Genomic DNA, 23,524 nt, shown 5'->3' with positions numbered 1-23,524 from the left:
AGGATTACTGCCTGCTCAAGACAGCCCCAATAGCACAAGTGTGTAATAATTAAGGACCTCTTGAGTATCTAGCCAGTGCTGTGACCTATCTAAAAATGCCTTTGTTGTTTTATTAACCACCCCTATCTTTAATTATAGGGGCAAGTGCCCCTATAAAATGCATTTGTTCATATTTTCAAGTTGGAGATCAAAATACTAAAAAAATCCCAAAGTATTCATTCCCAGTATGTAATGGTTTTACCTATTTTAATTTTATAAGCATGTAGGAAGTCCCTATAAGCAAAATTTTCCTTAGCATCATGCATTGTGAACAAATGGATTTAGTTGAGATAGATCACAGAGGACCTTCATGGGTTGTAAAATTCAGGTGCAGCTTTTTATTCACATCTACAATTTCTTAAAGCTTTGTAAACATCCAAACTGTATTTTAGTTCCACTGATATGATGGCCATATTATGCTTTTTATTTGAATACATTGCTCTTGCTGACACCAATGTGTCACCAACCAGCATGCTGGGGATAGAACTCTTACTGAGTTGTTTGTAATAGGAATTCCACTCTTCCTATTGCTCCCTTAACACCCAGTTATACACCATAGCTATCCTATACATCCAATATAACACATAATACTGTTGCCCTGAAGTCTGGCAAAGAATAATGCGTTTCATCTTCATAGGATATGTCAAACACATCTTACAGTGCAGCACATAACTGACAGGTATAAACCTATGCTGTCACATAGCACCACTATTAACTAAAAAACCCCTACTTACAGGATAGAATTCTAGATTTAGTAAAAGTTTTTCAGAACTCTATTTGGTTGTACCAGAAAATAACTCAGAGGCTTTTAAAATAATTTTGTATTCATAACTGTGGTTAAGCTTTATTATATGTAGGTCAGAAGGCAGTTTGATAAATATAGAAATGGTACATTTTGTATTCTTCCACTGCAACTATGCAAAAATGTTATCAGGCAATTAATTTTTTCATTAAGAAGGTCGTAAATACTTTTCCATTCTCATTATCAAGATATCGTGTTCCATAGCAAGAGAAAGTAATTTTTTATTGGTTGTGCAAAAGCAAGCTCACCTGTTTATATTTACCTTTTCTTTAATATTTTATTTTCAATAACAAAAAGTCACTTTGACCTTATTAGAGAAACAAGGACCATCTACCTAGTGTTACATGGCAGTAAACACACAAGCAAACTGAATCCAAAAATGGTGAGTGTATGAGGAGTCTGTTTCCTTATGCTCAGTTTGTTCCAAGGCTGTGGAAGTTCCTTGCATCTGTACACACATGTGCAGACAACACAAGCCCCCATGCACATGTACTCATATCTGAACTCTGTAGTGCCACTGTTATATCACCCCATAATTATCACTAATCCTAAAGGTAAACTCCAAGTATTGGCTGAAAGCAAGGTGTGCTTTTATGCACCTTACAATCCCAGAGAGGGATGTTAAGGCATGACCAAATTATGATGTGCTACAAAGCTTGCCACCTGTGTTAGCCCTGGGACACAAACCTGGTACCTGAGCCTCTAGAGCACATTTGTCCCACAAACACATCTGTTCTTTGCCATAACATCCACTACTCTCTTGAGGGGATGACTTGCAGGAGAAATTAGGCCCATTCAAAACTCTTCTACCGGGACCACGTCCAGCTTCAGTAAAAGAAGACTTTTTCAAAAAAACCTTGGCTCTGTAGCATGCTAATGGCAAAATATCAGAACCTTAATTCTGCTCTGACCTTTCTCTAGCACACTTCACAACTGACCAGCCACTTCTCAGGAAACAACGCAATTCATTTATGTAGCAGATGTCAGAAACAATATTATCACTGATACAACAGCATTTATAGAGACATCAAGAAAGCATAAATGAGTAAGAGAAAGGGTATCCTAAGGTTCACCTCTTTCTCCAGTCCGAATAGGAAGACTTTTTTGAAGCATGCTGAATTTTAAAGTTACCCTTTGAGAAAGTTTGGCTTTCCCAGATAAAATAATTTATAAATCAATTTAAAATGCAATGGAGAGAAAAAGGACCAAGCACAAAAACAAAACACCCCAAAAGACCTGCACTTGTACAGTTAGTCATTACTCTTGATTAACTCCTAAGCTGCACAGAGTTTGCCCTGGCTCTGCCACAGGACTAATCTCAGATGGCCACAGTCTTCCATAACTGCAGAGAATGTTCAGTGAGTGTAACTTCAGCCACCCAACAGTTACCCTTTTCATCTCACTTTCTCTGTTAGCACTGATATTGTTATAATTAATGAAGCAGAAGATGTTGGCATTATAAAAGAAAGTGTTAAAAAATACCAACATTCTTATTTACTCATGAATCTTTCTGTAGACTAGTGGATAACATTCTGATCTTTTTTTAGCAGGAGATAATCTCTTTTAAAACAGAATTTCTCTTTTACTGAAATATTATACTGTATCCTGTTTGTTCTGTGTAAACATATATTTCAGCAACTTACTTTTTGCAAGTTAGGCTTGCACAAAGAAAGAACAGTGTTCAGGTCTGTTCTGTATTTGCAAGCTAATTTACACAAGAGCCATGGAAAAGCTTCCATTTGACCTGAATCTAATTCATTGGTCAGAGTACATGCTTCAGGGGGTTTTTTGCCATATTTCTTCCTAAACTCATACCTTAAAGTCATCATGATTCCTATTTAGATGAAATATAACAAGACATATAATTACTTTCTTTGCATCTGTTCATACATACACATTTCCTCATCAGTGGAGATTCCATTTCTTGGCCTTTAAATGTGGAAGTTTTTTAATTAGCAATGAAATACTCTTTTTACTTCACTTACTTCTAGTTGCTTTTTTTAATATACCACTATGCCTTTGGTTTCTCATATCCATGTCCTTTCCTTTGATTTTTGAGGCCTGTGATTTTCTGTGGCGGTTTCTAAGATAAATACTCCCTCAGGAAGAGATGGTAAACATCGAAGCACAGTAAAGAAAATGTCAAAACCAGGCATTTCTCTGTGTCTTATCTGTTTGGTTTCCTACTTATAATCAATAAGAAGAGCACATGTTCCATTTCCACTGTCAGTGTGAAATAGGGCAGATCCCAGAGCACATTTTCTTTATATTTAACCAAAACCTGACATTTTAATAGAGATGATTCCTAAAGGTTTTATGTACTAGACATGAGGTATTTCACTTTATCTGCCATTCCTAACAACTTTTTCAACTTCCCTTGAAACAGACTTAAATAGGAAACTTTCAGTGTTTGTGCGTTTTATTGCCCTTAAATTTGTTTGTGTACAATTACATTAAAAGCTGAAAGAAGCATGAAAATCAACAGCATCCATGACTTCTGTGCCAGTTTTGAGAGCACTCTAGCTTAAGCTAGTTTACAAAGCCAACAAATGCCCTCTTCCTCTTTATTTCATCAGTGTCCTCTACTGGGGGAAGAAATTTATTTTCTAGTTTAGTAGTTATTCTGAAATATAAAAAAATTTACTGGCCCAGAACAAAAATGGAATGTCAGTTTTAAACTGAAAATTCAAAAAAGTTATACGGCACAAGCAGAGGAATTCTTGTTTTGATATTTAAGTATGGTTTCAAATTAACAATTAATTTAATTAACAGAAAAACAACTCAAACAGAAATTTCAAATACATATATTTAAAAATACCAAAACTAATCCTGTAAGAATTTTAGCATATAAAAAAAGGTGATACTTACAGCAAGTGCCTTACGGTTGCCAGATATGTAATTTATTTGGACTTTTTTATCCATCTTATGTGACCTAACATATTTAAAAAGGGTGTTGTGGCCTATTAAACTATTCCAGTCCTCCAGTTGCTTCCTTGCAAAATAAAAGGGGTTGCAATATCACAGCTCAGACAATTTCTCCAACTGAAATCTTAGTTGAAAGTATAAGTGAAAACACCTAAGTGCTAATCACTACAAAGCACTGATAGACTCACTCTAAAGTGGTGCAAAGATTTCTCGTCAGGAGCACAAAGATGAACTTTATTGCCACAGTGGCAAGGGCTTGGATGCCACTGACTCACCTCTGTGCTGGAAGATGAGAAGGGAAAAGAAGCAGCCAAGAGAGGAAATGACAAAAAAATAGTAGAAGAGCCTGGCTACTCACTGCAGCAGCTGATGTTGACAATTCCTTCTAGAAGCAAAGTTTCTGCCATCATCTCCTAACTGTTTAAAGCAAGGCACCATGCCACACCATCACCTGCCTCCAGAGTAGCATCAGCCACCAGATGGACTTTACAGGACACTGCTGCAGACCACAGTCATTTTGTTGCTGCCAGCCCTCTCCCTTCTCAGAAAACCACATACTTTGTCTTTAGAGTTGGCTCTACTCCCTTTGCTTAGGAACTGGGAATGGGTCACTGCAGGGCAGGTAGACAGTCAGAAAACATTAATTTCTTTAAATAAAGCAGCTGTTTGCTTTGAAGCATCAGGCTTGGTCACCTTATAAACTCAGTGCTGTTCAGAGTTTCAAATGACGCCTGCCTTTGCAGCCCACACCTGCTAAAGCTGATGGCTCCATTGCAGGATTTCAGTTCTCCATTCCCCAGCAAATGTGCTTGGCTCCACATTACCATCTTCACTTTTCAGTGTACATTTATACTTGTTCCCACCTGTGATGGAACTAGATTTCATTGCAAAGGACAATGGCTTCCATAAAGTGGAAATATTTCTCAATCTGATTAATTATCTATTCACTCACAGGCTTTTTCCAGATGGCCTCCAGTCTGCAAGATCATCAACAGCTTTCCCTTTCAACCTTAAGTATACTATAGCTAAGAAGGCAGTCTCCTTTCCCTGGAAACCTCAGCCCCAGATGCCTACTTTTCTGGCACTTTTCCTTAAGTTTTACCTAGTGATATTTGCTCACACTAGTGACGTATGTCAGGCACAAAAAGCTGCAAGCTTTAGGGCATTTAATGCAGCAATTCTGAAATGTTTTTTCTTGCCAACCTCTTATAATTAGACCATGATAATTGCATTTATGTAAAGAGTAAATCACATCTTCAGTCTTTACCACTTTATTACTAACCATTCTGTCTTTGTTTTCTTCCTGCTGCAGAAAATTAATTGACTCAGCAGAAATTGTTACAATTTCCGGATGTAAGCTATTCTATCTGTTTTATAGGTTCATATGCTCTGACTTATGAATATCTATTTGCTATGATCCATATGAGTTGTGACCCTTAGTATATCATGATGATGTCCTCGTTTATTTTGAAGGTGTGGTAAAGGGGCAGAGTATATAATCTAACTGCACAGAAGCAGGAACAAAATGAGCACTCCCCACTGATTATATCCTCTGACCTAACAACGGTAGCCAAACACACCCATCCTTGTAAATATTTTCTATTTCTAGTACTGTTGAACACTTGGAAGTATTAGAAATAATATAGGTAGGTGTTTAGTACAGATCCAGAGGAAGTACTTCAGTTTAAGCTGATTTCTGTTGTATACCAACAGAACAAGTCTCTTTTATTAAGAACTGTGTCTTTCTGGTACATTTGCTATTCAGTGCACATTCTTGAATATTTAATTACACACACAAAGAGTTTAAAAGAAGCAGAAAAACAAAATACCTTTCTACTACTACATATCAACCAGCTGCTTCTCCATCTGCTGCATTCTGTCTGCTTCATCATAGTTCCAACCACATTTACCTGAGCCCTGACTTTATTGAGGTTCCTGAAAACCCATTTCTTATTGAGGACTTATGCATGGAATTATCTCCATATCTGCTTATGCTATACAATTTCTCAGATAAAATACGACTTTGAACATATGTGCTTGTTAGCTTGAGTATATTATTCTCCTTTTTTTTCTTATATAGATCAAACTCTAGTAGTGATAAAATCCCCCTGACACGCAAACAGTCAGAAATATACAATGAAAATTGCCATAAGCATTTTTATGTATGCCTCCATAGAAAAATATGATTTGATGCAAATATTAAGAACGCGTCTTGAAAGTTGCAAGAAACAGTTAAAAGGCTGTACCGTATTAGAGGTACTGAGATGGAAATGGAGATAGAGAAATGTTTTCAGAATCATGCTTCTGTGGCAGACACCACAAAGAATTTGGCATCTTGGACCCTGGTGACACACAAAAGCAGGACTCTGCTTCCCTTCCCGCCCTCCAGAATTGCAACTAAAATCAGATCTGAAGAAGAGACAAAAGAATCTTTGGCAGCAGGCTGACCAACCTGCCGAGGGGAGCTTTAAACGGGAGGATTTGAGGGCACTCTAGACCCAAAGTGGTTGCACTTGTGCCATTGCAACCAACTGGAGAATAAGCCAGGCCAACCAGAGCAGCAACAAATGTTCCTTAGCTGCTTCCCAGGATGAGGACCAGAAGACAACCACCCCAAGTGTATGTGTACAATGCACACAGCCTGGGGACCAAACAGGAGGAACTGGAGCTCTGCACCCACTCAAAGTCACATAATCATAGGAATAACTGACACGTGGTGGAACAACTCTCATTACAGGAGGATTGTGATGGATGGAGAGGCTGTAAAGACAGAAAGAAGAGGAGGAATCGTCACTCTCTGCATTAAGGAGAACTTGATCGCACAGCATTCAACAATGGCAATTTTGGAATTTCTATTTAATGCCTCTGAATCAAGATCAGAGGGGCTGTCCCCAAAAACGATTGTACAATAGGCACCTACTATCAATCTCAAAACCAAGATGATAAGGCCAATGAGGCAATATTTGGGTTGCTTAAGCAAGCTTCAGGTCAATAGAACATGGTTCTCATGGGTGACTTCAACTACACAGACTTTTGTTGGAAGAAAAATACAGCAACTCACACGACATCCATCAAGTTCCGGGAATGTGTCCAGGACTGTTTCCTCATACAGATCTCAGATGTGCCAACCAGGAATGAGGCACTACTGTATTTGCTACTCACAAACCAAGGTGCACTATTATTATGAATTTCCATGTCACATCACCTTTTTTCATCAAAAAGGACACACTTGTATAGGGGGATATGCAGTAAACTGAACGTCATCAACAGTAAACTGTTTGCACTGTAACATTTTTCTACTAAAATTTTAAAGAAGCCTAATTGTCACCTCAGCTGAATGAATATTTTTCATGATTTTCTGATGGAATATATAGACTGAAGTTAGTTGGAATTGTAAACATTCAGTAGATTTGAAAACATACAATTTTTTTAAGTGAGTACCTTTAGAAAAACTGTGACTTACTAGTTAACCACATCTGTGCTGTAATACACACTGAAGTAACTAAAAACTTCTTGCAGTGATTTCAACAGTCTGATCTCTAATTTTTATCTGTGGATGTGCATGTAGGCATGCATAAGTATATGTGTACATTTACATTTTTCTGTTTTAAAACATACATAGATAAAGGCCAAACCCGTATGCTATACCACTGATGATGATGAGTTTATCTTCCCAAATATGTTTGTATTTGGCTTATTGAAATAAGACAGACACGACATACTATTCTAATGTAAAGTCTTCATATCTGCAGCTTTACAGGTCCAAAAAAATTATATTAAATCCAAAGCCTGAAGTGAATCCTCAAAAGGAAAACCTGAAAGAGAAAACAATTAGAAACCTCAGCAGATAATTGCTGTGCAGGTTCCACACAAGAAATAAAATGAAATATAGGAAGATAAACCAATGACTTATCCTGTAAAAATAGGTATTGGTAGATTATCTGTAGTAAAGGAATCAGTCAGAGACTGGTTCGGATGATTTTAAGAAAGCAAAGTTTGACACTGAGAATGAAGGTAGGCTTGTGTTTATTGGTCTTTGTTATACACAAAACTCTATAGTTATCTAATTAAGTTGGGATAAAGAATATATAGATACACTATGATATTGAACAAACTCCCCTGCACATATTTACTGTTGGAACTTGCAGATTTTCCTTTCTCTTCCAATCTTCTTCAACCTTTTAGTGTTCATTATCTAGAATTTCATTGTCTCATGTAAATCGTTTGTTAGGAACACATACACTTGCCCATACCAACAGGTTGGATTGGGTCCAGTCTCCAAGAAAAATACACAGCAGCTAACAGAAGTTAAAAAACTTATGGTTTGTGGCATTTCACTATTTTTAAATAAGAAACAAACTTTACATGAATCCTCACATTTTCCTCTGGATAGCTAGTAAAATCAGCAATTAAACATCACTTTTTTAAACTATTTCTCCAGTATTCCTTCGTTGACTTTTGACACAAACTGGCTGTGGGTGCTTCAGTGGTGAGGAAGACAAGCAAACTGTCACCAAGATTGGCTCAAATTTTGAATTAATATAAGGAAAGAACTGCCACATGAGCAGCACCATAAGAGAAAAAACTAATGGTGAAGATGAATACAATATATATTTGCTTCCTAGGACCCTGCTAGCCATACTCATAGCACTCTATCCCCCAAAATTCTCAGAATGTTAGTATAGGAAATGTATCTCAAAAACCCGCCCACAAGTTGTTTCCTTCACGTATATTTGCATCCTAGGTGTATTTTCTAATTCCATTACCTTTGTCCATTGCAGATTTAAACTTACATCATTCTGTATGCATAGTACTCATATTCATACTTCCTTTTCAAAAACTACCTTATTCTCCAAGGCTTGTTACAATATTTTGAGAAATAAAGAAGCCCAGAAGAGTAAAATAAATATTTACTTTTGAATGCAGTGATTCTGAAATTCTAATACCTGAAGGATGGGAATCTGGTAAATGGGAAATCATTTCTAAAAAGATTTATTTACATCGTAATTAGTAAAGGATATGAGAAATGTGTATGAGTAACTTTTTAAAAATGGCTAGTATTTATTTACTTACATAGAAGAAAATCAGTAGACACAGGAAGGGATTCAAAATGTTAAAAATTGAAATCTTTAGATTGCTTATTTAATTTTGTCTCAATTTTCAAACCCCAAAATTTTTTCAAGAGATAGCTATCTTGTCAGTAGCACCAATGGGCTTAGTTGTTTTATGGGTTTACCTGTAACAGATGTGCCATTTTTTTGATAGCAACATAAGGTAACAAAATTATCAAATTGCCAGGATTCGTGGGTTAATGGAAGAAATAATGAAAACCTGCTGTTTCTATCTATGCATTAGATTTCAGATTGTGACTCCCTTCCAACCTAACAGTCTATTACTGAAGTTTTTATATTTTAATTAATAAATTTTTTCTCATAGTTAATATAAATAATATTAGACATCAAGATCTAGTCATTTTCTTTCTAAAAAGGTTAGGTCCTCACAATACTAAATGTCAAAGTCTTTTCTTAAAATGAACTCGAAAGCTTGGTCTCCAATTATATGAAATCAGAAGAAGATCTTTAAGATTTTTTTGTGTTCCCATTAAACTCACAGATAATATTGAGATAGGAGCAGAGTCAGCACGAGGCACCTTTCTCTCTGCTTGGGAAATTGTTTTCTGCACTTTTGCATTGCTGACATCCTCAAAAGGATGCCTTATAACCCAGCGTGCAAAGGTGAAATCCTTTCACAGCAGAACTACAGTCAGGGAGGTACATGCGTGCTGTTCATCAAGGGTGAATACTGAAAATACTTACCCTGGAGGTAACAGTAATACTTACTGGAAGTAACAGTAGGTTAGTATGTATCTTAAATAGCCCAAGAAGTGAGCAATAATGCCTAATAGCAGTTAGTGTTCTGTATCTGATCTTCTCTTCAGTGTAATTAATTGGAAATTTTTCTCTGTCATGAACAGTACCAGTCCTGGGCCCTGCAGTCTCTAAAAGAACCTGTTGTAAAATACTTCCCAATTTCTTTCTCATTAATGAGAACATACAAATATTAGACCTGAATGTTTCACTGAGTGATTTTGTTCAGTTCTGCTACACTAAAATTAAAGGGATTATTTATCTATGAAGTAAATCTAAAACTTGACTAGCTCTAGCTGACAATCAGTTTTTAAAGGTGGAAGAGAAAGAACCACATTGTACAAATACATTTGAAGCTTTTAGGGTCACACACACACCTATGAGAACTAGGTATCATGAGTTTTTACAAGAGCTTTTGTACATTTGCAATCATTAGAACTGCTTTCTTTGATAACTGAGATGTGCATGCATAAAGAAGATTCACAGAATAAAAAAAAAACAAACAGAAAACAAAACAAATAAAAAATGACCAAAAAAAGATTACATGTAAATGCCCCCAGTGAGAGTTTCACTCCCCGGTAAAATACATATTATTCTATCAGTGACTCCTTGTAAAATGGCTGCTCCAGGCATAAACCTGATGCAAAATACATTCCATAATCTAACCTCCATTAGTGAGATCATTAGCAGATTTTGTAAACACTAGCTGTAAGCATATTTATGAGGTTCTTTATTCCCTTCTATTGCTCAAAAAAAAAAAAAAGAAAAAAGAAAAAAGGTTTTATTAATGCATTCCACCAATAAACATCTTTTTAAGTGTATGAAAAGTCTGTTCAAAAGAAAATACAAGTATTGCAAAAACTTTTGTTGAATTAGGCAATAACGCCCTATTTACAGTTTCTTTTACTTAAAGCCAGGACCAAAATACTTGTGGTCTATACAATTGCTTTCAACATTTCACACTTAGTCAAATGGGGTGAGAATGTAAACAAGCATATCTAAATTAGTATTGTGAACTTACTAGTTTGTATATTTTGCAAGTTTGTTTGAATTTGTTGCTTTGAACTAGAATGGCATGATTTATATTGAAGAACCCCCTCAAAAATATTCTTTGTGAAGTGCTTCCAACACAGGAAAAAAATACTCCCCCCCACCCTTGTCTTAGATACATTACAATATTATGTACCTTCTCCTCTTTATCCAGCTGATCTATTACTTTGAGGGTACTGCATTTCTGAAAAGCTGGAAGAAACATTTGTACATCACCCATAGATCAAAAGTTCACATTCAATGTATATGAAATGCTTAATTTTGTGCTCTACAAAATATCACAGCTTCCTTATCACCCTGTTCCACCCTCTCCACCCCTGCTTCTTCTCTCACTGAGATATCTGTACAAGGTACAGATAGGGTCAAAAAGAACTGAACAGTAGACGGTCCTCTACCAAACACTTAGAAAACAATCAGTCTTATCCCCAGCTAATTCTGAAATCTGGGCAGGTGGTTAGTCCTGTAAGGGGCCTGATCTGCACAGAGTGCAAATCAGTGTCACTTCACTGGAATAAAATTAGACCAACTTCACACCACCTAAGAATATGCTTTGGGATTTAGTTTAGCTAATGTCAGAGCTAAGAAAAAGCAATCCTTGATTCTTAAAACCAAGGTCAACTTAGGCAAGCGGTAAGTTATTGCTTGTTTTCTTTGTTTATCATGCCAGCGTTGTTATTTTATCTTTTATTAAGAAAGGAAAGATAAGTGCTTTAAGGTGTATCTCTCAATGCCTAGAGCATTTTATAGGTCTGTGTAGACAACTGATGCTATTGTCAAAGTCAATAATAAGAAAATGTACTCTGTAAATTGCATTTTATTCTCACAGTTTAAGGATTTTAGTATTTTTAAATAGCTGCAGGGATTCATAATGCAGGTATATGAAAATTAGAATTTCTTCTTATTTTGCAAACATTTTATTATGCATGCTATAGGCAAGCTAAAAATGATAGGCACAGCAGTGATTAGGAATGGATATATTTTTGCCACATTATAATGCACAAACAAGTTTTATGTTTTTCTACATAGTACTAGAAGCTCAAATTTATTGAGTCACAGAATCTTATCATCACTCAGCTTTTAAATTAAAGCAGCATTCATTGATTTATATCAGACATAAAGAAGTTCCCTTGTCGCAATTCTTTCTGATACACAGGGTATAATTCCAATAAAGTATGAGAGTATGCAATAGGGTCATTAAGAATTATTTGCATGCATGTAGAAAGAAAAGCAAAATATGTTCATTTTTACTGATAGCCTCTTCAAAGTGACAGCTTCTTATTATCTCTTATTACATACTAAAAAACATTCAACAAATATGATTGAACAATTTTTTACTTTATAGGGTTTACAGATAAAATATAAATGCAATACACCTAAAAGTTAGAAACACATCTGTGAGAAAAGGATGCAATCATATCTTCTCTTGTTAAATATGACAGGGTAAAGATCATGACAGAGACTACTTTGATAGCTAAAAATTCACTCACTTGTCTGACTAGTAATAAGTAGGCATCTTATCCTATTTTCTAAAAGTAGTGAACAAATGCCCAGACAGTAAGTTTAAAAAATAGGTTAAAGTGTGTGGTTAATTAATTTTGACTTTTTTTGAGGCTGCAGGTTGCACATATGGGCACTCTTGTGAGCTGTATTTGTTCCCATGAAGAAAGCTTGCATATCATGGTTACTGTGTATATGTATATATATTCTTGATTATACTTCATATCTATTGGGATCCTCATATTCACAAAGAATAGTGAACATTTCCAGAGGTGCTGTAGTAAATAGCAACTGTAGAAAAAGCACCATTGTTTGCTCCAATACTTATAATCCTCCTTCAACACCACCTTCCCCAACCCAAACTAACAACTAAAGCAAAACGATTGTTTATTTGAAACTGTTCAGAAAGTTGGAAAAGACCTCCAAGGTCATCAAGTCCAAGCTTTGACCAAAACCCCCCATGCCAACTAAACCATAGCACGAAGTGTATTTGTCTTCTGAACACTTGCAGGGATGGTGACTTCACTTCACTACCCTCTTCCAATGCTTAACCACTCTTTCGGTGAAGAAATTTTTCTTAACATCTAACCTGAACCCCACCTTGGCTCAGCTTGAGGCTGTTTCCTCTTGTCCTATTGCTAGCAGTCTGGGAGGAGAGGTTAATCCCCACCTCCAGCCTTGCCACCATCATGTTTCTGTGATTCTTCATTTCTTAAGAAATTTTAATCAAGATTCCCAAAAGGGAAATGAGTCCCATTTTTATTCCAGAATTTCATTAAACTAAATGCTTATTTCTGCAGACTACTGTTGACTTGGGATGTTGAAATTAAAAACAAATTTCTCCTGTTTATTGAGAAGGTTATGGGAAAAAGCACAGACCAGAATGATCAGAATTCAGAAACAGTGACAATATTGGAAACCTTCTATATTAAGACACTTTACAATATACCCAGCAGTCAATTTTTAAAATTAGCCCACCAATGCTAAGATATTTCCTCATGATAAATAAATGCCTCCTATAAAATCAGAGAGCCCATTAAATGCATATATTCTAGTTTTTAAATAAAACAGAGCAATATAGTATATGATTTTGATATTGCATTTGTAAACTTTTGATATGAGGCTTACTGCTATTGTTTCAAATAACCCAGGTACCCTATATGTAAATGTCATATAAAATGGACTCCAGTCAATTCCTAAGAGGGCCCAAAATACTCTCTCTGGTTGAAGAAAAATGCATGGAAAAGAAACATACGCATTGGGGATTCTTTTTCTCTAGTAATTTGATTTGACAATGTGCTGGGTGCTTGCTATTATTTCTTATTTCAGTTGTCCCCAGTTTTCAGGAAGGAATTATCATCTCTGTCATTTAATGCACTGCAATTCCATAAACATGAATGGGGATAATTTAATGAATATTCTGATGCTAGGTGGATCTTGGTGGTGAAACCGAACAGAACAGAGTAGGAATTAGATCAATAGAATTGCAAACATTAAAAAGAAGGAAATTGCTTCACAGTTACAGTACTAAGCTCTTCTAAATTTTATTGTGTAAAACGCTCTTCATGCTATTTTAATTAATAAAACTGTTATCTACAATTTCATTAAATAAAATCCATGTGTCTATTATTCAGGTTGAAAAATGGTGGAAGTCCCTTAAATAATGGAACAACTTGAATAGAATAAAAAAAAAGCATCAGAAATGCTCCATCTGTAAGGATTTTATTAGCTCTTCTATTTCTGTTCAAAGTCAGTTAGTATATCCTGCATGGGAAACAGTATTTAAATTAACTTGGCTGTCTTTGCATGAAAGATGATGCGAGATGACTATGTGAGCTTTTCAGCTTTCCAGCAGACTGGCAATAACAAAAACCAGCAACATTGTTTATATCTTAGTAATAACATCTCTTTCTGTAATCAATATTTGTGCATTCCTTAATTTCAAAAGAGCCCACTTTCTTAGGATTGCTTAGAGATGAGCAGTGAAGGAGTTGGAGAGGCACTATATTACACCAAAGGAGAGAGAGAGCTGCACTATATTATACCTCAGATTCTTGGTATTTCAGATAAAATTGTCTTTTATTCTTTTTGGTGGAAGATAAATTGCCATGGTGTATGGTCGTGAATTATAAATAAGTATACGGGCAGTCTTTTTAGAACACCTTTCTAACACTAAGACATTTGCATGTCACAATTACTGACCTGGAGCCAAGCTGAGTTTTGCTGGTTTTCCTCCAATAATCTGGAATAAATTCAAAGGACCTCATGATAAATTATAAAACTCCAAGCCTGAGTCTAAAGCAGAGTTACTGGCAAATGCCATGCTGATTTACCTGACATTAAGATGAACATGCAAAAAGACGAATAGAATAAAAACTTTTTTCATCACAAGGCTTACTCCACTCTTTACTAACAGCCCTGAAATTTCACCACCTTAGCTAATATATAGCATCTGGATAACTTATTATCTAGGGTATAGATTTTTTCTATTGGACTTGATTTGACTTTTACTCCACCACACTCATTTGCAGGCACTAGTGGAAATCACCCTTAACCTTACAGGTGCCTTCCAGTGCTTCTTAACAATGCTGTTTATTATTTTCAAATAAACCACTGCTGATCAAATCAGCAACAGATCTAATTTTCCTTAACACATTTCTAGCATTAGGAGAAAAATTATAGAATAAATCATTATTAAAGTAAATTATTTAAAGCAAGAACTTTATCCCATTGTTCTGTGCACCTAAATAGACTCATATATTTTCCAAATTTTATTGGAATTTCTTTCAAACCAGTTTTAACTCTGCACTTGTGTCTTCACCTAGAGGACCTCAGAATGACAAAAAACCCCAAAATAAACAAAATGCGTAAGTGCTTTAAATTCTGATACAGTTCAAACATATTCTATTTCCTGTCTCAATGTTTTTACCTGCTCTGAACCTTTTACTGACAATTTTAAAGATAGGATTTAGAGAATTAAGTAAAATATATGCCTTAAAGCCCAATTCAATTTCCTAAGTTTCACAGAATACTACCCTACTATTTAATAAAATATCATACTGTGTTTGTCACAGGGAGCAGAAGTGATAGGAGAAATATTTTCCTTCATTTCAGCGCAGATCACACAAACCTAATTAGGATAAATATTTTTCTTAAATTAAGTTCATAACAAGATTTGTCACAGGCAGTTAAGAAAATATGTAGACAATATGTCCAACAGAAAATATTTGCTGAAACTATTCTAAGTTTTGTTTATTTTTGCATAATTTACATATCATATAGTCTATGTTATTCATATATAGCAACAGGAATCCAAGTTGTATGAGGGTTTACTCATCAAGTCATTTGTAGTTACTCTTCGCATGGTGTATTCATCTGTTCAGGAGAACTGTCCATTCAAGATTTATATCTGATAAAATATAGATTGGTAATTGACACCCATGACATGTCTTTCACATAAATTGGGTGGCTGTCCCTTGGTAACAGTTTAATGCTAGCTAAAAATGATAACACTCTGAAGAACTTCTGCAGTTTGTGGTTTTGCACAGGAAGTGCAAGTGAATATAACAGTCTGTGATCTTTCTCAAATTATTTTTACACCTTTAGTGAATCACTGTATCACTGTAGGTGGTTTAGTACACTTACAATAGGAATCAAGAAATACTTTTAGCTATTTTGAGTGTGGAAAAAATAATTTCAACAGGAAATTTATGTCAATAATAATAAGATTTTGTATGAAAGATTTCTCCTGTCGACAGAAATATGTCTTTTCCATATTTTGAAATATGGAAAACATATTTCAAAAACCTAAACAATTTAATAAAATCCCCAAACACTAACCCACTTTTTCTTTTATTTTAAGGCCTGCCTAGTGGGTTAGGAGATAAAAAGCAGGTATGATTTTTATTTCTCCCTGCTAGATACAATTGCAGATTTAGAGAACTGCATGCTTTCCTTTTCGAGACAATGTTTCAACTCTCAATACACAGAATCCTGAAAGCAATGAAAGAATGAAAAAAAAAAAAAAAAGAGAGAGAAAGGAAGCTTGACAGCTGTTATTTTTAGTTAAGGATATTATAGTTTATAAAGAAAACTCCCAGAGAAGAATGCAATGTTTATGTGCACATTCCTTACAGATGATAGTCATTAAAGAGAGGCTTTGTGGTTAACCCCTGTCAATGGGAATGTATGGATTCTGGTAGGAAAAAGAATTATACACTACCACAATTTGTAGGAAAGTTTTATTTTTAAAGTATTGACTACATGCTTATGAAAAAAGAAGTTTGAGGAGAGCAGTAGGGAAGCGAGAATTTGTTCTTGCTCTTCTTCACATCAGTAGATGAAATAAGCCCCTCTTGATTTAATAGAGGAAAATCTAGTTTAGGAAATTTTCTGCTTAAGGTAGAGAGCCTTTTCTAATTTTATATTCAATTTACAGTACATTTCTATATCATCAACTTAGGGTACTTTTTAAGAAAAAAAACCAATTAATTTTAAATGTTTTACAGCAGCTTCTCTAGGTCAGAAAGATATTTTGGTAAATATCAGATGTTTGGCTATTATGATTCCCTTAGGGTTTACTTTGTATCAACAGCTTAATAAATTATTCTGTAAGAGAAGCTGAATCAGACACATATAATTATTTAAAATTGTAGAATAATAATCACTACTGTCTCAAGTAAATCATAATATTACAATGAAAATGCTTTCCTCCTCTATTTGATGGATTGACTTTCTGAAGAAAAAATAAAATAGAATGACTGAATGAATGACAGAATCATGGAAGAAACTCCCTTTGGGGTTTTCATAAAAAATTTTTCTTTCCAGCAGTCATATAGCCCTTCTGGCACTTCAACTAGGATGAAACAATATAAAACAATTTGCACAGTATTCCACATGGTATTGCACATTGATACACCTCCCCCAGAAGTCTGAACACACACCTAATCTTAATCAGGTAGTAATAAGCTTTAAAGAGAAAGAAGCTGATATATAAAGTTTAATCTCTTATGTCTTAAGGACAATCAGGGCTAAGTTTCAAAAAGATGATTTAAAAAGCCATGTAAAAAACTGTAATGTGGCTGAAATAGTCATTTTTGCAGAAAAAATTATGAGATATACAAATATATGCATGCACAAATCCAACTATTTTGTAGGAACAAATAACTTGTCCAGTTTTAATTGCATTTGATATTGCATAACAGCAGATATCACACATGAGCAGAATTTTGAAAAAGCACATTCTCAGAGGAAAACTGAGATTCTGCTTTATGAAATTATTAGAATGTCTCTGAAGAATCATCTGATGTTCTAGGATTCTCATTAAGTGGGTTACATTCTGAAATGTTCCAAAGTTAATTGTCCCATTCTTATTGAAGTCAATAGCAATCAGTGCTGATCTGTACAAAAGATTCAACCTTATTTAGGCAATTTTTTGGTTTTAGGCGCTTTCTTCACTGAAAGGATAGTTAAGCCCTGGAATGATCCAGGGAAGCAGTAGAGTCACCATACCTGGGATTGCTCAAGAAATGAGTGGATGTGGCACTTAGTGCCATGGCCTAGCTGAAAAAAGTGGTGATTGGTCAAGGATTGGACTCTTGGAGGTCTTTTCCAACCTCAGTGACTCTATGATTCTATTCTACCATCTCCAACTACCTAGCGTAGCATCTTAACCTGTCTATGGGAGGAACTGCTTGTGTGAAGTTAACTGGGATATCTTTGATACAGCATGGCACAAGGTGGTGTAGAAACATCCTGCTGTAAATCAGCAGAGGGGAAGTGACCAGCTGCTGGGGATGTCACTGCTGGTGTTCTGGAGCATGTTGTATGACGGATCTTTTAATTTTGGAAGATCGCAGTGAGTTAAAAAAGCTAAATAAACATTGGGTTTCAATCCGCTAGTGTTACAGCTTTGCATACAGAGTTGATACAGGCCCAGATCATCAGTTGTTATTAAGTGGGTATCAGTGGAGCAACATGAATTTGAAGATGCCTTGATTTACACTTGAAGTTTGTTTGGGTTTGGATTGATGGCTTAGGGTTTTTGTTTGGTTTGGTTTTTCTAGTTTTTTTTTTTGGGGGGGGGTGGGGGGGGGCAAGTTGTCCTTCCTATTTCTTATCTTATAATCTGTGGTTTTTATATCTTTAGTCTGCCCATCTGCCCAGCCTTCTCTTTACCTATTCACCTATGTTTGGGCACTACATGTTGTTGTAGGATGTGAATTAACTTAATATATAAACCTCAAAAGGTAATAATCCCATCTTGCAAGACTTTGTTCAGACCTCATCTAAAATCAGCATGAGCAGGATATGTAAGACTGGAAAAAAGACTTAATGAGGACAGACTTAATAATATACAACTACATGAAGGGTTAGTGGGGGAAGTGAAGATATGAACCAAGAATGAACTCACCTTCATTGCTGTATTCAAATATAAATTGTATGCATAACCTAAAATGATGAACACAGATATGAAAGGGAAAGAAAAAGGGAAGTGTTTAAAGTTTGTTGAGACAGAAAGAGATGTGTCAAAATTTTGCACACAACATTTATTATTCTTACTCTAAGCATAAAATAACTGTATCGTATCAGTTCCTCCTTACAAAAAATAGGAAAATGCTGAGACATGGGAAAGAAAAGCCTGGTAAAAAACATTCCTCAGTTACAAATGCAGCACTGCATTACATGGTGTCACTGCTTAAAACATAAGAATTATTTCAAACCCTTTCTGCAGTTTCTAAAAGGCCTTTAACTATATTGTCACCACCAGACAAATCATGTCTTTTTCTTTCTAACTGGAAGATGCAACTTTATAACTGAATTAAAAAGCTACTGTGAAACAATGATCCAGAGCACTGTCTGAAAACATTTATTAGGACAGTCCTTCATTCTGTGGTTGTACATGCTCAGGGCACAGTTTTTGACAGGGACTAATGGAAAATTACATTTTGATGTCTAAAGATAGTTGCGAAAACAAGAGAGAAAAAATTGAATTTTTTTTTTTTTCAGTGTATTACAGTGCTTTGTAGTGGGAAAGAGCTGCTTTTAAAATAGTAAGATGCAGATGAGGGTGTGTAATCTTACCACCTCCTCTCTTAGAAGGCGGAGCAGAATGATAGCAGGGAATTTGAAAACTTTAAAATTAGATAAGAAAGGATGAAGAAATGTTCTTCCCCAGAGAAAGCAGCCGATGACAAAGGTGGTATCTGTCATTTTACACTTCAGCAGTAATTAACCAGATCTTAGTCCCTACAACCATACTTACAGGTTAATCAGACTTGCCAGTCCTGGACTTCTCATGTTTTGCTAACTTCTTCTATAACCGATGCTGCTACTAAGCATAGATTCCAATTCTTGGATTCCTTGTCTTGTTTAACTAACCTAGTATTCAATTTTTAGAGAGGTCTCTGTCTGGAAGTATAAAGAACATGCCTTACATTTTTCCCTCACAATGCACGTTATTTACTATAAGGAATTTTGCTAGTGTTCACTTCCTGAAGAAAAAGAAATAAACAAATATTTATATATCTATGTATCTCTTTACTTAAATATACACATATATGAAGATATATTTATATAGTAAAACATATGCATAAAGCATTTCTCAGAATCTAATATCAACCAGAAGAGGAGGAGATGCAACTAAAAGTAAAAAAGCAGATCACTCACTTCACTTCTCATACTAAGGAATAGCATGGTTTGATAACAACAGAGCAGTGGTGGAACTATACTGGAAAACAAAGACTATAAATTAGACTGGGTGTTTCAGAGATGGGCAAGGGACTGAGCCATAATCCAAGTTTTGAAGGACCTGACCCATGCAGCCTCTCACAGGTCTCAGCAATGGAATGTTTGGGGTCTCTGTGGCTTTTCACGCAGCTCAGATGATGAAGAATATGAAATAGGATTAAGATATGCTTCTCTAGTTTTCTTACACTTCTATGCTTTTTTTCTCTTCTGATGTCCCCAGACAATTCAGGACATAAAGAAGCCGGTTCCCACTCAGATGCATTGTAGAGAGACATTGTCTCTGAAGTTCTGCTACCACACAATGATCCCTTCTTTACTCACTGCAATTTGAGGAGATCACCACAGCAAATGTGGGAGATCTTGAGCACAGGAAAGCATGCAGATGAAAAGAAAGGAAGACAGACCCAGATGATACACAGCATTTACAAAATACCCATTAAATGAAAACTTTTTCTAAAATCCCTAAGATAAAGCCAGGTTGTGCCACAGAGTTTAGACATTTGAACCTAAAGAATAAGTAGAGAAAGGTAATCTAGAATCAGTTGAAACTGGGAAACAAAACAAAACAAAACAAATAAGCAAACAAAAAAATTCCTTATTCAACCTTCTGTAAACAATATGAGACCAAAGGCTATAAACTCTTGATTTTATAAACCTGAGCTACAAAGCAAGGGCCAAGTTATTGGTATGTCACTTCTCTTCGAAATTAATTTTATTCTGCAGTTCAGCACAATTAAATCTTTGTCTTTAAGACATCAGTGGAAAGGAATGGGAGTTATTTGCTTTTTTTTCCTCCCCCCTCAATGACATCTCTTCAGTAGCAGACAGGAATTTGCCCTCTGTTTTCAGTTTGTATAATATCATACTGTGCTTAAATAACCTACAGGGTGAAATTCAACCTGATGCAGCTTCAGTTCCTTCAGGAAAATACAGTTCTATTTTCCTTAGCAAGTTACTCTTCTGAGGTTTGATATAACATCTGAAATATTGCATTTTAAGGATCAAAGGAAATGTCACCCATGGGGTACAGTGATGCTGAAAAATACAGAAGCCACAACTCCTGACAGAGGAACAAAGTTTAAATAAAGATACAACAAACCCAACAATGCTGGGTCACAGTACACTGAGAAAAGTCAAGCAAACAAAAATGGGTCATGCTCCACTTACAGTCCTACAAACTACACCAGTAAACATCCTTTGAACAACAATAACTTTAGTCTACTTTTCTAAATGTTCAATGTATGTATTTTCTTTAGACAGAATCATATAAACAAGGCTTTTTTTTTCTCTGAAGAGTTGCTTTTTTTTCTTTTCTGTCTATCTATATAATTGCTATGCACAATGGAAGCTCTGTTTCAAAGTTAAATTCAAGTAAGGAGGACTAATTAGTCAAATTTCTAAAAGGGTTAAGCTAGTCCACCTAAATCTCAAGTACAGGCAGATAGGGCAGTCCTAGAATGTAAAGATGAAAATCAAATTTAAAAAAAATAAAAAATTACAGAAGATAAATTTCCGGATTTCTTATCTTAAAACAACTGTGCAAGCAGTACATAATTGCTACAAAAGATTGGTTTTTTCACAGCAAAGGATGTATCCAGTGAATGCATCATTGCTTTGCTTTTGTGTTATTCAATGTCAAACCTAACTTCTGCTACTGTATCTCTTATTCAGAGGAACAGTGTGTGGATCCGTAGACTGAAAACAGTTGACATAAGCAGAATGCTGTTTGCAAGTTTGCTTGGTCAGTCTTCTCATATTATTCACAACAGGCATTGAGGTCACATAGTGCTTTTTTGCATCTTGCTGGATGATTTGAATTTATTTTACACAGGAGGATAATAATAAACAACAGGCAGTAATTAAGACCAAATGCTGCTGTATCTACTAATGCTTTTAAATGTGAAAATCAGATCTGTTTGAACTAATTTGTATTTTGAAGACTTAATGAGTTACTTGGATTCCAACTACACCTTTTTACCTGAGGAGAAAGAATATATTGTCTAGTCTTTGGGAAATATTTATTCCTACTTAGAATTAAACTATAGATAGAAAGTCTACAGATCTTAGTATTTGTACAAGAGAAGCATTCATTTTTCTGACATTCATTTTTTCCTTCAGAAATCCTGTAGTTGGTAGAATCATGTTCTCAAAATACTGTAAAGTCTGTGCTTCTCAGCGAGCCTCTTCACCCTTAAAGAGCTTCCTTCTAATTAAACTTTATATTAATAACTGAATGCAGACCGGTTTTCCTGCCTTCAATTATATGAAGTTAGTAATTCACTGGCTATATGCACATTAATTTACCTAGAACTTAATGGAATTTGCCTACCCAGTTTCAATTGATACTCACATTCACAGAGCTATGCTGAAACTCCATTCACATTCCATATATTCTTGCCTGGTGAAAAAATAGTTGCACATGCATGTGATTGCCTCTTTGGATCCTTTTCAAAGCCTTCTTTAGGAATCTGAATACGCCCTTCTGTGGGAAAAACTGCAGAAACAAAAAACGGAATGAAAAATTCTTTAAGACCATCCTTCCTCCCAGAAGTTTCTCAGAACCTGATTGAGGGCTTCAGATATAAGGGATCCTAGAAGAGCAGAAACGATCAAAGCCTCCAGCATCAAAACATTTTGGTTTCACCTTTCACTGCACCTCCTACTTACAGCTATTGGTGTAAAAAGAGTAAAGCACAGAGACAGAGGACACGCAGCCCTGGGAAAGATGTTTAAATGGGATTCCACCCTGGAGGAAGCCTGGCAGAAAGGTTATCTAAGTTGTACTATTTTTCTGCTTTGATCCCTGCTGGGAAAATACACACCTTTCACTTTCTCAACATCTGCCATCCAGAGAAACTGCAAAGTATCTGCATCTACAAAAGAATTGTATGTTCTATATATACATGCACACAAATATACTCAAACATACTGAGAACATAAACCAGCAGATACCTACAGTGATTCATTCACTGTGAAATCATTCTCAGCCAAATCAACGAGTTACTTCTGTGCAACTGAAGGTAAATTTCACTCATTGTGGATGATTAATATCGATTGTGTTTGGCAGGATTATGCCAAAGAGTAAATGAAAAAAAAATTGTATATTATGCATGAATGGTATTGTAAACATCACAGGCTATATTGTGATGGGTATCTTTAAAAATTTAGTTCTGAAACACTGAATTTTGGAAACAGTGAAAGAAGTCGAAGCACTTGGCTATAAGAAAATTTTCATTAGAAAAGTAGGTTTGTTGTATGCTTCCTATTATACCTAGATCAAAGAAGTATATGATGTGCCTCATGATTCTAAATAATATTATGTTTGTCCCCAAGGTGTTCACATATCCTAAAGGAATTGGCAATATAAATCAATTGCTGTATAGGTGTAAAGTATAATAAATGGATCTTGGTGTACCAGCTATTACAAATTATCGCTCTGCATGTTTCACTGATTGGTATGAGAGCATCTGTACTGACTTTTACAGGACGGTCAGGGAAGTTCATGTATGTTCTGCCTGCTTATGAGCTGAATTGCTGAAAAGCCTTTGTAAGAAGAGTGCTTCTCAGACCTCACATAGGATAAATAGCTATGAAG

At 35.4% G+C, this 23,524-nt stretch overlaps 1 long non-coding RNA gene across 2 annotated transcripts; it reads right to left on the bottom strand.

Moving 5' to 3' along the window:
* Positions 1-743: 743 nt before the first annotated feature.
* LOC121676784 lies at positions 744-22,502 on the bottom strand. Of its 2 annotated transcripts, none has more exons than XR_006020591.1 (3): positions 22,280-22,502; positions 7,402-7,581; positions 744-6,526 (listed from the first exon to the last, which is right to left on the bottom strand). It is a non-coding gene; the product is annotated as an uncharacterized LOC121676784 (long non-coding RNA). The 2 variants fall into 2 exon arrangements; XR_006020592.1 differs by lacking the exons at positions 744-6,526; positions 7,402-7,581 and adding exons at positions 10,823-10,875; positions 18,593-18,630.
* Between the last annotated feature and the right edge of the window lie 1,022 nt (positions 22,503-23,524).

This window comes from Corvus kubaryi, unplaced genomic scaffold (assembly GCF_017639235.1).
Source record: "Corvus kubaryi isolate FWS band 111438036 unplaced genomic scaffold, C.kubaryi_AGA036_p1.0 split1-131, whole genome shotgun sequence".
Classification (NCBI taxonomy): domain Eukaryota; kingdom Metazoa; phylum Chordata; class Aves; order Passeriformes; family Corvidae; genus Corvus; species Corvus kubaryi.
This window is presented reverse-complemented; position numbering and strand designations above follow the sequence as displayed.